At 37.0% G+C, this 14,313-nt stretch overlaps 1 protein-coding gene across 4 annotated transcripts in view; it reads right to left on the bottom strand.

Annotated features, from left to right (window-relative positions):
- DIAPH3 (diaphanous related formin 3) overlaps positions 1–14,313 on the bottom strand; it is a 202,269-nt gene that overhangs the window by 117,854 nt on the left and 70,102 nt on the right. The gene's annotated exons all lie outside the window — the stretch shown is intronic.

The raw sequence follows: 14,313 nt of genomic DNA, 5'->3' as shown, positions 1-14,313 counted from the left end.
TCTTCCACCCCCAAGCACAAATCTTCACTGTCAGATTTTATTTACCAAATACATCGCTACTGTTTATCTAATTCTGTATACTATTTTACAAATGAAATTAGTTTCCAAGCTTTTACAGTATGATTGTTCCAAATTAAGTTATACACGCTTTAAATATTTGAGAGTAGAAAATATGTTACAATAATATAATGTGCTACTGACTTCCAAAGGAGATAGGAATAGATGAGAAGTCCTGTCAAGGCAATATAGGATTAAAACTTCTAGCACAGTGATGGTCCTTGACAAAACTAGACATAAGCATGAATTATCAAGATGATTTCCCTAAACTGAAATTAATTCTGAAAACGTTAAGGAAGCTATTTAAGAGCTACATCACTCTTAAAAATGTTTTTCAAAGCACGATACTTTTTGCCAAGGATTGGGACACAGACTAAATGAACTCTTTGAGCTTTTTTGTCTAGGATACAACCAAAGAGATCAGCAATTCAAGACCTCCCACAGGAATTGAAGGAGACAGATTCAAGTCCCTTCCGAGTAGGTGGAGACACATATTTGAATCATCTCCTGAATCACTTTTGAAACGCTACACCTCCTAAGCACCACAATGCTCCTGAGAAGACGCCACAATGCAGAAAAGAACCTGTATTCTGCAAAAATGAAATCACTATGCTAAGACATAAAGCAATCCTTAGAAGAAGGACTGATAACCTTCTGTCTGGGTCCTGGAAAATACGTTACAAAGCCACAATACTACTCTTTTGTCTGTTCCCAGTCTACCCACAAAATGCACTTGGCCTTGAATTTCTTTTAGGACAGATTTAACAGAATGGTTAACACTCTCCAGAACCAGGAAAAACAACACACCCTGCTTACTACACATGTGAAAGCAAAAGTAGGTTTTCACCACCAATGTGAGAACTCTATAGCCAAAGTTCCAAAGGAATAGAATGACATTAAAGCTACTGGATAAAAAGAAGATTACCACTAAAGGTTCACTTTTTCTGATTATGCTTGAAGAAGAGCCTTTACTGAACCCAGAAGGGGGTGTGAAGAGGCTGCTGGTCCCCAAATCACATGATTGTTTTTGCCTGCAGTTATACACTTTAACAGACCTCTCAAATTTCTTAAATTCTTCAACAACACACTGAAAACAGTAACTCTTAAAAACATTACTTTTGTGTTGTCTCAAAGTCATATCAACGCTAGAATTGCAGATTCTCCTAGAACACCTGCACAGGTTCCAAGCAATTTTAACGCCTTAATGAAAACAGTACAATGCTTTATGGGTACCTTGGAACTTCGCAAAGAAACATGGAACTTTAAATGAAACAACATAATTTCCTTTGTAGTTCACAATAAAAAAAGGTAAATTATCTAAATTTACCAATTAGCTTAAATGTGCCCTGACTGCCTCAAACTGGACACTAATAGGGGCAGAAATTAAAAAAAATAAAAGTTTGCATCTTCCAGCACCAGGAAGCAGAATTTATTCATTACGAGTCTTATAGTCAAGATAATACAGATACACAAACATGCAAAAAGGTTTACAGTTAAACACACTCTACTTAATTCCCTGCTTCCAAATCAAGAAACAATGCTACAAATGAACTGGCTAATAGCCTCAGGAATTTTCACCCAGGAGGAGGATATGCACATGGCTACAGCACTATTTAAGGCATTGCAACACTAAGGAAAAACATATAAGCATAGAACGTATCTACTCTAGGAAACTTATGCAGGAATTGTATGTAGAGTTCTACAACTATGCAACAAACTAAATTACTGCAAACTTACATGACACTTCTTCAGCAGAATTCAGGTCACGTCCTTAGGTAGTTGGCAGCAATAAGAAGCAGAGGACATGTATTACCTTTCTAGCTGGTTTGAAATGTTGCACTTCCCACTGAAAACTCTGATACCTTCTACTGCCTCTAGAAATTTTTACCTCCTTTGTTACTGTCCTGGTTTCAGAAAAGGGCACAGGTCCTGTGGAGCCGTGTGGCCATGGCCAAGACACTGTGCTACTCAATCCCATCTCACCTCATGGCATGGGAGGAGGGAAATGGGTCTCTCTCTTGCTTCCTGGAAAAGAGGGGGAAGGAAAAGCCATTCCTTTTCCAGGGAACCAAGTGACAAATGGAGTGGTGGGGTAACACTGGTCCTGACCAGATGGTCTGTCCACCATTTTGTTCCTAGTTCCTGTCAGTGAGAAATTACCTGAAAATCACTCTCTTTTTGTTAAATTTTGTTATTAATATTGTTGCTGTTACTGTTCTTATCTCATTGCTGTTTCCAATAAATTGCTTTTATCTCAGTCCGTGATCTCTGCCTTTTTTATCTCCCACTGAAGGTGGGAGGGGGCCACTAAATGAGGGAGTGCCACTCCTAAACCATGACAGGTGGCAAAAAAAAAGCACCCCCAAAATCCCAAGAAACATAACTATTCTCTATTTCCAACAAGAAAAAAGGGGGGAAAAAATCCCAGCAGAGGAAAATTATTAGAAATATCTGAACAGGTGAAGTAAGAATCAAGACTAAAAGGAAATAAAAGAAAATAAGCAGTTAAATGTTCATTTGTGGAGAGCACTGGAATAGAGGGGAAAATATACAAAAGAAAGTAAATGGGAACATCTGCTTACAGTGGAAAGAAAGAAAACAGCCTACTGGGAGTGGGCAGCTGCTGCAGAAAGGATGTGACTATTTGAGGAAAATAGATGTGAGATGTTACCATGCTAATTAGAGAAGAAACCAGGGGATCACAACATACACAGACAGTTCTCACAGCTCCAGAAGTTTGATCTTACTAAAGCATTAACTTTTTCAAAATTACATTTTTTTATAGCTTTTATACAAGAGAAAACCACACACCCTTTAAAGTTCTGTCCATACACTAAATCTATCCCACTGTGGGACACACACATGGCCCTAGCATCTGAGCTATATTTTGTCAGTAGTACCTCATTGGATGCTCCTGCTCTGCCCTCTCAGGCGAGAAACAAAGTGCTAGAGCACTTTGAAACACACAGATTGCACCTCCCACCCTTTGCATTTCCTCTTATCTTCACACCCCACATCCTTATTAACAAGACTAAAATTAACAGATGTGGTTGCCAACATACACACACACAAATACCTCAAAGGAGTTTTAGATCCTAGACAGATTGCTTTTATTGTCTCCTTCAAATTAAGATCCACATACACATTCAAACGTAGTCAACTACTTCCATCTGTGGCAATGACCTGACTGAAATTAGGGTCCTGAAAAGAGTGGCGATAGGTCTGTTTTACAAACTACAGTTGGAAGCCTGCGGAACAGCACTTCATAAAACTGTGGACTGGATCCTATGGAGCTCCTCTGTAAAACTCTGAAACTATTACATTCTTGCTAGGTGCCACTGAAATAATCTACATTCATGAATTGCAATACACATTTCTATTTCTGACAAAGGTCTTGATATAATCTGCTACCCACAATCTTTGTAAGAAAAATCATGTCTGTGCATCTGTATGCTAAAGAAAAAAACAACTTCTAAAATATATCATCCTAGTGGAAAAAAACAAAGAATACCTTTGAAATACAAGCTTCAAAAGGAATATATTTGAACATTTAGATATGAACATTTCTTTTTAAAAGTCTGAATTCCTATTTCAGATGAAACTTGAAAACTACATTACATAGAACACTCAGTGGAGTTATTTCGTCACTAAATAGAGTTATTTTGTCACTAAGTAACAAAGCGTACAGAAAATTACACATGACCTTACACTTTTCCTAGCCTCTTAGCTAAGACAAGTCATCTTGTGTCCTCTCTTCACTGAAAAATGGAAAATGAAAGAACATGACCTGGGGTCATGGACTCAAGGAATGTACCCATACGGAGCGTCATTATGGAAGTAGATGCCTACTTCATCTGTATAGAACTCTAATTCTTAAAAGTAAATGATAACTTGTGTCCCATGTAGCGGGGTATTCAATTGGAAAACCTGCAGTCTTCAGCTCGTAAAAGTTACCTGAAATCAAAGGAGCAGATCTTTAATAGAAAATTAGGTTCTAGCTAAATAACAAATCCTGTAGAACTTCTTAGTTATTCAAAGCTAAAATGTGAAGTACCTTGGTATCAATCACTATTGAGGTTGGAAGTGAACTCTGGAGGTCATTTGGTCCAATCCCCTTAACAAGATGCCCAGGACTATACAGTCAGGTGGCTTCTGAACATCCCCAAGGCTGGAGAGAGAGTCCAAACCCACCATGGGCACTTGGTGCCAGTGCTCAGTCTCCCTCAAAGTAATAAAAAAGTGGCTTGTGATCTTCAGGAGGCACCACCTGTGTTTCAGTTCGTGGCCACTGTCTCTTTTCTTATCACTGGGCACTACTGAGAAGTGTCTGTCTCAATTCTCCTTGCACTCTCCCTTTCCGGTGTTTATGTGAGCTGGCAAGATCCTCCTGAGCCTCTCCTTCTCCATGTTAAACATCCACGGCTTTCTCAGCCTTTCCACACAGGAGGGAGGCTTCAGTCCCTTCACCATCTTCATGACCCTTAGTTGGACTTTTTCCCAGTACATCCATGTCTCTCTTTCACTGGGGAGCCTCGAGCTGGACACAGTATTCCAGGTGTGGCCATGCCAGTATTGCAATCAAAGGCCAGACAAGGAATATTTGTCTTTTAACTGACAGGACAGAAATTTTTGAAGACTTGGATTGTTTTAACAGCTGCATGCTACTGTCCTATAATATGACATGCAACAAAACAAAAGAAACCTTTAGTCTCAAAAAAAAATTAAAAATTAAAAAAAATTTAAAAAGGCCACCACCAAGCCTATTAATTACCTGGACCATGACACTACACAGTGCCATCAGCTCCACTTGCATATCTCATATTGATTTGTTCACCAGCACAATCTACTTTAAAATACAAAAGAAATTGTGAACTAGATCTAAGTCGTTTTACAATAGCATTGAAACACCTCTTTTTTTTATGAAAACAAGGATAAAATAAAGTTACCAGGCATAGCCCACAGAAGTAGGAAGAATGCCTGAACAGTGAAAGAACAGGAAGCTGATAAATATTCTGCTTTCCAAACTAAGCAACCTAAGGTTGTATCAACACAATTGTTAGCATCAGGGACTGCTCATCACTTAAAGTTCTGTTTTAAATGATAGTTCACTCTAAACCAAGAATATTAAACTCTCACATTTTTAACAGTAACTGACAAAATTCTGAAGGGAAAGGAAAAAAACAACCCTGAAGTATTATTTCCTAAGAAGTAACTAAAATGCTCATAGAAATATGGCATACAAAATCAGAATAGTCATTCTCTTAGCTACAATCTGAACACCTCCTGGGCTCCCCACTAGAACTGAAAGTTTTAACCAAGGCTGATTCAACTCTTGGAAATATCTGAAACTTCATTAATTCTTGTCTTAGGGGAAAGATAAAATGGGAGGCTGAAATGAGCTTTCTGTTACAATGGAGTCTGCTGGACAGGGAAAAGCAAAACATTCTGCTGTTCCCAGCAGAAGAGTCTAGTGCCAATAGACACATAATTCTATTGTTTTCATATCTCCCCATTCTAAGATATATTCCTACCATCAAGATTTAGCTTTCTGGGCCTTACAAAGCTGATCCATCACTTGTCAAAGGCATCAGAAGCTGAATAACAGATCTGAGTGCATCTGTACCCACCCAAAGGGAGCACAGTTGATTCAAGGAAGACCATAGCATTACTGATAGAAAATTGGAACAGCAAGTGTTCCCCTCCACTATTTGGTGTTCAATAGTTGCCTTTCAGACGTTGTCGAAATCCAGAGCAATTTTTTTTTATTTAATAATCCTTAACAGATTGTTCTTCCACACATTTGTGTCATTGCTTTTTAAAACCAATAAATTTTAAAGTCCTTCAGCATGGAGTCCCAACTCTTAATTATGCATTGTACAAAGAAAGACTTCATTTTTATAATCTTGATCAGTTTTGCTATACCTCTACTATACTTTTAATTAGTAAGAAGAAAGGAAACCACAAAGAGTATGCAGGATGTGGGCAAAGCTTCAACTTTTACAATGACACTTTTACTTATTATTTTGTTTTCCTTTCCTAACAGTTCCAAAAACCCTATTTTACCAGTATATCAGTAATTTATTAAATTGTTACCTAATTCTGCCATTTATCATTGATAATCTACAATATGTCCACCCCTGGTACCAACTTTGGCAATTGTATTTAAGCCTTTTTTAAAACTGTCGTCACATTTGTCACCTTGCTTCCTTTCCTCTGATGTTGGCATAAGTCCAAGTTATAGTTTACACAGCACAGCTCATAGCTCAGCTTTTTCATCCTTCAGTTCCCTTAGAAGTCCAGGGTGAATACCAGCTGGTCTTAGCAATCTGTTACTGTCCACTTTACTGACCTATTCTAAAACTCACTCTGATGACCACGGAAGTCATGTTTCTTGCTCTAATGTGGTGTTCCCCCAAAGCCCAGCTTGGAGGTAAGTTCATTATTGGTCAAACAGAAAAAATTCAGAGCTTCAGCAATTGGCAGCAGGAAAAAAGGTGCGTTGCTCTTTCTTTTTTTACTTTTCCTCTGGAAGGTAGATACGAAACTCTAAATCACACTTTTGTATAGCATTTTTATTACATTTTTATCCATGCTTAAAATTCAATAGTATGAAAATTTTAACACCTTAGTTCTAAATCACAAAGCAGTTACAATCAGAAACCTACTGAAGTCCTCAGAATTAAAATAAAAGCATATACTCCTAAGTGAAACCTGCATGAAAAAGAGACATTCAAAAAGGTGGCTTCTGTTGCTTATAGATTTTATGTAGCATTTGTTAAATATGTTTAATATGCTGCAGTCCCTGTATTTCTTTAACTATGCTATGGGGTTTTTTTTAGGTGAGTTTACCAGTTAATTTTTTTTTAATCTTTTAATGAAGAATTCATTACTTTGTTTGATATCAAAACTATTTAAATTTCACTAAATAGCTTCTAGAAGCTGGACTTGGCTTATTTCTAGACCAAAGTCCAACATACAAGCTAATTTTAGTTCTTCTTACTGTGCAAGTTCTGAAAATATTGCTATTTATTATTTATTCACAAGAATAAGTAGAAGTATATTTTTCATTTTTATATCTTAATTTACTACACTGACAAAATTGCCTCATCATAATCTTAACTTTCAATTTAATACAGATGTTTCCAGCCCTTGACTTTTAAAGACTAGAAGTCTTTGAACATATAGTATTTCAAGTTTTTTCACCTTTGGAGGAGGACTTGGGGTTGCTAGTGGAGGAATGACTGGACATGTTCTGGCAATGTGTACTTGTGGCCCATAAATCCATCCACATCCTGGGCTGCATTAAAAGCAGCATGGCCAAGAGATCAAAGGAGGCAATTCTGCCCCTCTACTCCGCTCTGGTGAAACCCCACCTGGAGTGCTGCATCGAGCTCTGGGGTCCCCAGCACAGGAAGGACATGGAACTCTTGGAACAGGACCAGAGGAAGGCCACAAAAACAATCAGAATGCTGCAGCACTTTTACAAAGACGGGCTGAGAGAGCTGGGTTTGTTTATCTTGAAGAAGAGAAGCCTTCAGGGAGACCTTGCAGCTTTTGAATATTTAAAGGGGGCTTATAAAACTTAGTGTCTGTTGTGACAGGAGGCTTTAGCCTAAAATGAGTTGATTTAGATTAGATATATAGTTGCATTTTTTTACTATGAGGGTGAGGAAATACTGGAACAGGTTGCCTGGAGAAGTGGTGGATGCCTCATCCCTGGAAACATTTGAAGTCAGGCCGGAAGTGGCTCTGAGCAATTTGATGTCATTGATGTCAATGAATATGCCATTGCAGATGAGTTCGACTACATGGCCTTTAAAGGTCCCTTCCAATCCCAACTATCCTATGATTCCAAAAGTCACATTTTGAACACATAGCTGAGCACTTTCTGGAAATACATGGGAATCCATTCTTTCCCCTACACACTCTGCTTTCCTCTTGCTTGCATATTCCTAGAATTTATGAAAAGGGCAACATAATAATCAATGTACTTCAAAAACTTCAACTGACAAAAATGACCAAAAAATTAACATGGGGGGAAAAAGTTTGCTATCAAAGTAGCAAGTTTAATCAGCTTATGGCGTAATTGAACAAGCACCAAAGTGGGGCAGGCCACGCAACCAGATGCAGGGCAGAAGACACCAGTTAGGTCTCTTCCCTTCAGCATCAATGAACTGACATGTTCTGTTGCTCAAAGAGCACAATCCTGTGATCCCAGCTGAGCAGAAGCTTGCAATGTGTCTGAAAGAAGGTGTTCACCATTTTCCTATTTTTATCTGTATATTTTATATATTTTATATCTATTTTATCAGTTGCACCACTTCTCTGCACAGATAGTAAATACTATCAAACAAGAAAGAGAACTGGACTCCCACATGTAGCAGCACCGGATTTGCCTGCCAGTGAAATATGGCACAGAACAAATTCATGAAATTTGCTATTATGAAAATTATAAACAGAAATTACACATTTTCAATTAAACATTTGTTTATAAGGATCATTTCTCAAAACAGTACACTGTAACTGATAGGAGAGACATTTTACTTAATTGATTTGATCTTTGTTATTGTAAGATTTAAAGTTAACATGTACCATCTGAATATGCATAGGTTGAAGATACATTTCTGACAGAAAAGTTGTTCCATCAAGATCTCATCTCCTTCCTTTAAACTGTGGGGTTCATTTCACTTCTATGCAATAGTGTTGTATAGTCTTAACAGCACCCAGCTCTCAAAATCAGTTTTACTAAATATCCTTATTTATTATCCTGAATACCTCAATTCACAAGAACAACAATATTTATTAGTTATTATGTTGAAGTAATTTTATTGCAGAACACATATTGCATTATATGTTATTCATCTGTAAGTACTTTTGCTGAACAGTTTTATAAAGAGTACTCTATGTGTTCTGATGTTATTTTTAATTCTTTTATTAACCTCTGATATTAACTTAAAACAATTCAAGATATTTACAGGAGGGAAACACTGGATCAGGCTTTCAATCTAATTCTTTGAGTGACTATACAAAAAAAAAACAAACCCACGACATGGAAGTAGAATAGATGGGGTAGTGCAAGGGCAGGAATGAATGATCTGACATAAGAGGGACAAAAAACGTACTAGGCTACCACTGTCACCTCATAGCACTGTCAGTGTCTCACAAACCACAAAGGCAGGGGCAGTACCAACCTGACAAAGGGCTGATCATTAACTTGTGACAAGAAACAGCAGTACATGGGACTCCAAACTGAAAGGGCAAATGGACAAGAATAGCAAACCAGGATTACTAGGGAGGAGCTGGTGTATCCTCACTGAAACCGAATGAAAAGCCACAGTCAGCAGTGGACTGCCAAATTACAAAGGCAGAGGAAACCAAGGATGACAGAGATAATAAAGAGCACTCTCATACTAGCCCCTAAATTACCTCAAAGCACCTGAACCATGTCTGGAGATGAGGATGGGACACTTCTACCAACATAAGACATGAAATACTGGTATATAGCCAGCCAGTGTGACTAGACCTTCAGGATGATGGTATTAGCTGAAAGTAGCCTGAAAGTAGCAATGGCCTTGCCAGTCAGATGCCTGGGTTTGAACCTTCTGAGTGAGACTGGTTACCCCTTGTTACAATCCCTAGGAGCAGGAAAATCTGGGAGGTAAGGCTAAAAAAAGACAAATCACTGTGGATTTCCCATCCTGCAGAGTGCAGCCCACCCTCTTCCTCACATACCCCTCATAAACCTGCTACTTAAAAACATTAACCTTATGTGGTGTATGGGAGCAGGAGAGAGAAGATAAAGGAATGCAAATCTATCCCTTATTTGTAAATTTTTGCAACAATAATAGTAGCTACTGTGTCATCTAATAAATGTAAAATTAGAATTCATCGTCCAAAGTTCAGGTCACTCCTAAAACAATGCACAGCAGATAAATTTTTCATAATTTTGTCAAGTCTATGTTCAAAATATTGAGGTATTTTTCTTAAAGAAGCATTCTCAAGATAAGTGTGCCTGAATCTCTCTGAACTACTTGTCTGGAACCAATCTGCAGTTTAAATTTATTCATGACTAGTTTTACTTATTTCTTGTGGTTGGAACAGTTCTTTTCCCTTTCTAACACTCTTCTAAAAGAATAAGAAAATGTCTTAGCACTACAGCATGATGTTTGGTTTTTTTTAATTAAATATTTCAAATCCATTTAATCTCTTCACCTGATGATAACAGCAGCTTCTACGCATCTGTGATTTAATCTGCCTTGAGTCTGGGACAGTAGAACTGAAAGTCACATTACAAAGCATGACTTGTAAACATATTAATGACAATGCTTCCCTACTGGAAACATTTCTGTGAAATCCAGGATTTGTTCTGCTCTTCTTCCCTTACCTTTATTTACTTTTATTGTAAACAACGAATACACACACACACACACACACACACATATATAAAAATATATATATATAAATACCCACATGTACATAAACTGAAATAAAAATCACAGATTCTAGTGCTGACCTAAAGTTTGTGTTCACACTGTTAAATTTCAGGCATTAGCACCTCCACTAAATTCTGATTCCCTGCCTACAAGAGAAGGCAAGGAAACTATGCCATGCTCTTACACAGTATCAAATGCATCCCAATGGACTGGAGAAGTGTGAGCTCATTGCAGACTGATTCTTTCTCAGGTGTTTAATTTCAGGTTTCTTTGATTTCTTATGCTATATCTACACCAGCACTCATACTTTCCATTCTCAACCACCACCAATACTCTGCCACCTTTAAGTAGTCAGTCAGCTACTACAGGTCTCCATAATCCACTATTAGCAGAGGAATGCCAGCAAGGCAACCACGCAAAGCCAGCAACAAACTTTTTAGAGACTGCTGGCTATCCTCCAGTCCTGCTCTCTGTACTGGTACCCCTGTAACCATCAGGTACACGCTGAGGCCTCAACAGCATCCTGGTAAGTACCAGGCAAGCAAATATAATAGCATTTAGCAATGTGAACAAGGGATTGAACGTGTTAATTTTTTTCTGCTATGTGAGAAGAGTTATGTTTAAATACAAACAAGTAAAGTTACAGTTAAAGCTTTTGTATAAAAGAAGTCCTGTGGTTTTGATTTTGTAGATCCTATATGTAGATAAATATCCTGAGATTACTTGAAATGTATTTGAATAGAGCAAGCTCTTTCAGAATTAACAGAGCCTAAAACTAATGTAAAATTCGCCAATCATACTTAAGTATTTGGCTTTTTTCTCAAATGTATCTTTCTACTCATCCAGCTTCTGTAACATCCTAGCCTCCTTGAATTTGAAAATGCTTCCAAACTCTGCCATCTTTTCTGAAGATATGCAACAAATCATGAAGAGTATTTAATAAATTATTATTCCCAAAACTTCTGAAGAGTATTTAATAAAGGATTATTCCCAAAACTTCAGAAACTGTACTAATAGTCTCATAAAATCCAATGCTCCCTTTTTCAATATTGCCCACATCCTCTTAATCTTACTTGTTTTATGAGTCTGCAGCTAATCCCACTTTTCATTAACACTGGTATAAGGGCAGTCCTACTGCAGTCCAGAGGTTAAACTGATCATATTTGTTTTGCTTAGAAAGACCATCATCTTCTCAAAAAAACTAAAATTTTATCTACTGTCTAGCATCATTTACTTTCCATATGCTCAATCTGACACACACTTCATACTCCTTTCTTTTTCATCTACCACCGTGTCTTTGATTATAATTTTGTAGAAAAACTGTTCAGTGTTTCTGCATATCATTGATATAACTAATAAATCTATGAAACAAAGTCCTCTGTCATTTTTGAAAGTAACTTCTAGAAAAGGTAATGTCTTCTTTTCCCAGCAAAAGTAAATATAAACCCCCTCAGTATTCCCTTGTTATAACTACTAAATGATGCATGATTCCCTTGCAATCATCACTAAATATCATACACAGTTTCTAATAAAAGCAGTGAAATGAATTTACATAATTGAATAAAGAAAAAAACAATAATGGTCCACAGCATAAGTTAAAGTCCTTATGTGCACAAGCACTTCAAGGATTACTCTGAAACAAAGTACAAATTTAGCCAACATATTTTATTGCTAAAGCAAGAGCTGTCAATCAGCACATTTGTTTGCATGGTCTCATTAGAGTACATTGCCTCAATCTCAACAGTCATAGTGAAGAATGTTGAGAGCATAACTGAGCATAACTGTATCTACTTAACAAGCATTCATGCACCCTCATTATTTTTTTCATCTCACTTTGAAGCATGACATGGCGCATACCAGAACAATAACTTGCTGATAATTGTTTGAGACAACAACTGGACAGGAACAGTGCAGAGGTGCACTTTGCTATAGATTACAGTGTGCCTTCAGTGAATTACAATTAGTTTTAAAAGTCATCTGTCCTGTTCAGCAGCTTTCAAGATATTTCATTAGCAACTAAAGAAAAAAGCCTAACATATTTTAGGCTTTAATGACCCAGTTGCATTGTATTTTCTAAGACAGAAATTTCTCCAGAACACATGACATATATTGAAATATGTGTGCTCACAGTATTTATCAAATTGTCACATGATATAAACTGAAGCTAAGTTTGTCATTCATTCATTTAAATGCTAATAAAATAATGAGAATATTTTATACAACTCCCAAATCACAAACCACCTTTACAAAACTCTGATGATAACTTCACTGACACTCCTCTGCAAGATCAGTGTCATATCTAGGAATGTAACAAAACAATTCAGTTCAAGTACAAATCACTAAGGAAAACAATCGTATATAGAGCTGTATAATTGTATTCCATAACAAACTAAAGGAAAATACACTATATATCTATCTAATCTATGGTTTTATAATATACTGATAAAAAAAAAAAACCAATAAAAAAGCCAAACCAAAAAAAAAAACCCACAAAAACCCAAAACAAAGCACAAAACCTATCAAGATTACTTATAAAACAATGTTAGAAAAATCTTTCAGATGTCTAACTCCTTTAATACACTGCTATGTGATGATAATGTTCCCTGTCTCTTCTAGAAGAATCACTTCTATGCTGCATTATTTCTTGCTTTTGCTGCCCCAGAACTCAACCTTTTTCGAATTCAGAGGATAACTTCCACTACATTTATCTGTAGTTTCCCAGAAATTGTTGAAATTAAAGTGTTCCATTTCAACAACAGAAAAATCTCCATATCTAGAAAAACATTATTTCTTCAAAATTATTCATAGTTAGAAGGCAGCCTTCATAATAAAAATGGGTTTTAGTTGTATTATTATTAAGTGACAGATATCTGCAGAAATTATTCATTCTTTTTACTAAGATAAAAAGAAAAGTTTGGTGATGAAAGAAGAGCTATAAAAATGGAAGGAAGGAAATAAGGGAGGGAGGGCAGGAAGGCAGGCAGGGAGGAGGGAAGGGGAAGGGGAAGGGGAAGGGGAAGGGGAAGCTCACTTTTCTGCATCAAACAAGCCTTCAGGGAGTGGGAGATAATTCAGGTACAGTTTAAAACCAGGTTTTAATCAATTATTTGTCTTCTGTAGCACCTAGCTCCCTAAGGCAACGCTGAGAAGAAATGTATAGTTTCCAGCATTAAGGGCTTAAATCTTTGAACCACTGCCATTTCTTAAGGCATACATTAAGTCATCATGGTCTTCCCCAAAGCTGGGGATGTACCCATACAAACATGGTGCAGGATCTTTACTTTCCACCTTGTATATTCAAAATAGAAAAAGTTACATCTGTACATGTGGATAACAAGTGTCAATGAATTCAAATCATTGACAAGAAATCTCTCTCTCTCTCTCACAGTTGTGTATCTCTCTACTGTGCTCTACTTACACACCATCCGTTACATCCTAGAACAGCATCCTGGAGTTTACAGAATAAATATCACTCTTTTAAAAGCAATAAGATGCTCAGAGATATCAGCAAGAGAGTAGCTGGTAAAATCATAAATGCATTTGAAGCAACCAACAACCACACTATTACCATAAAGTTCTCTCCTTATAGCAATCAATGCTTATTCATCCTAAGTCCCATACATTCCCCTTGTAATAATGTCTGATGCATCTGCAAATGAAGTCTTTTGGGGCATCTACAATACAGAATTTGACACACTTACAACAGATAGGCGCCAAACATGATGTTTTGTTTTGGTTTAACTAGACTAATGCAAGTCAAGAATGGAGAGTAAGCTGTTGGAGCTGTTGGTTGTGTTTCTACTACAGCTTTCTTTTTTTGTTT

The sequence above is a fragment of the Parus major genome, chromosome 1 (assembly GCF_001522545.3).
Source record: "Parus major isolate Abel chromosome 1, Parus_major1.1, whole genome shotgun sequence".
Lineage (NCBI taxonomy): Eukaryota > Metazoa > Chordata > Aves > Passeriformes > Paridae > Parus > Parus major.
Note: the sequence above shows the minus strand (reverse complement) of the source record. Positions and strands in the feature narration are given on the sequence as shown.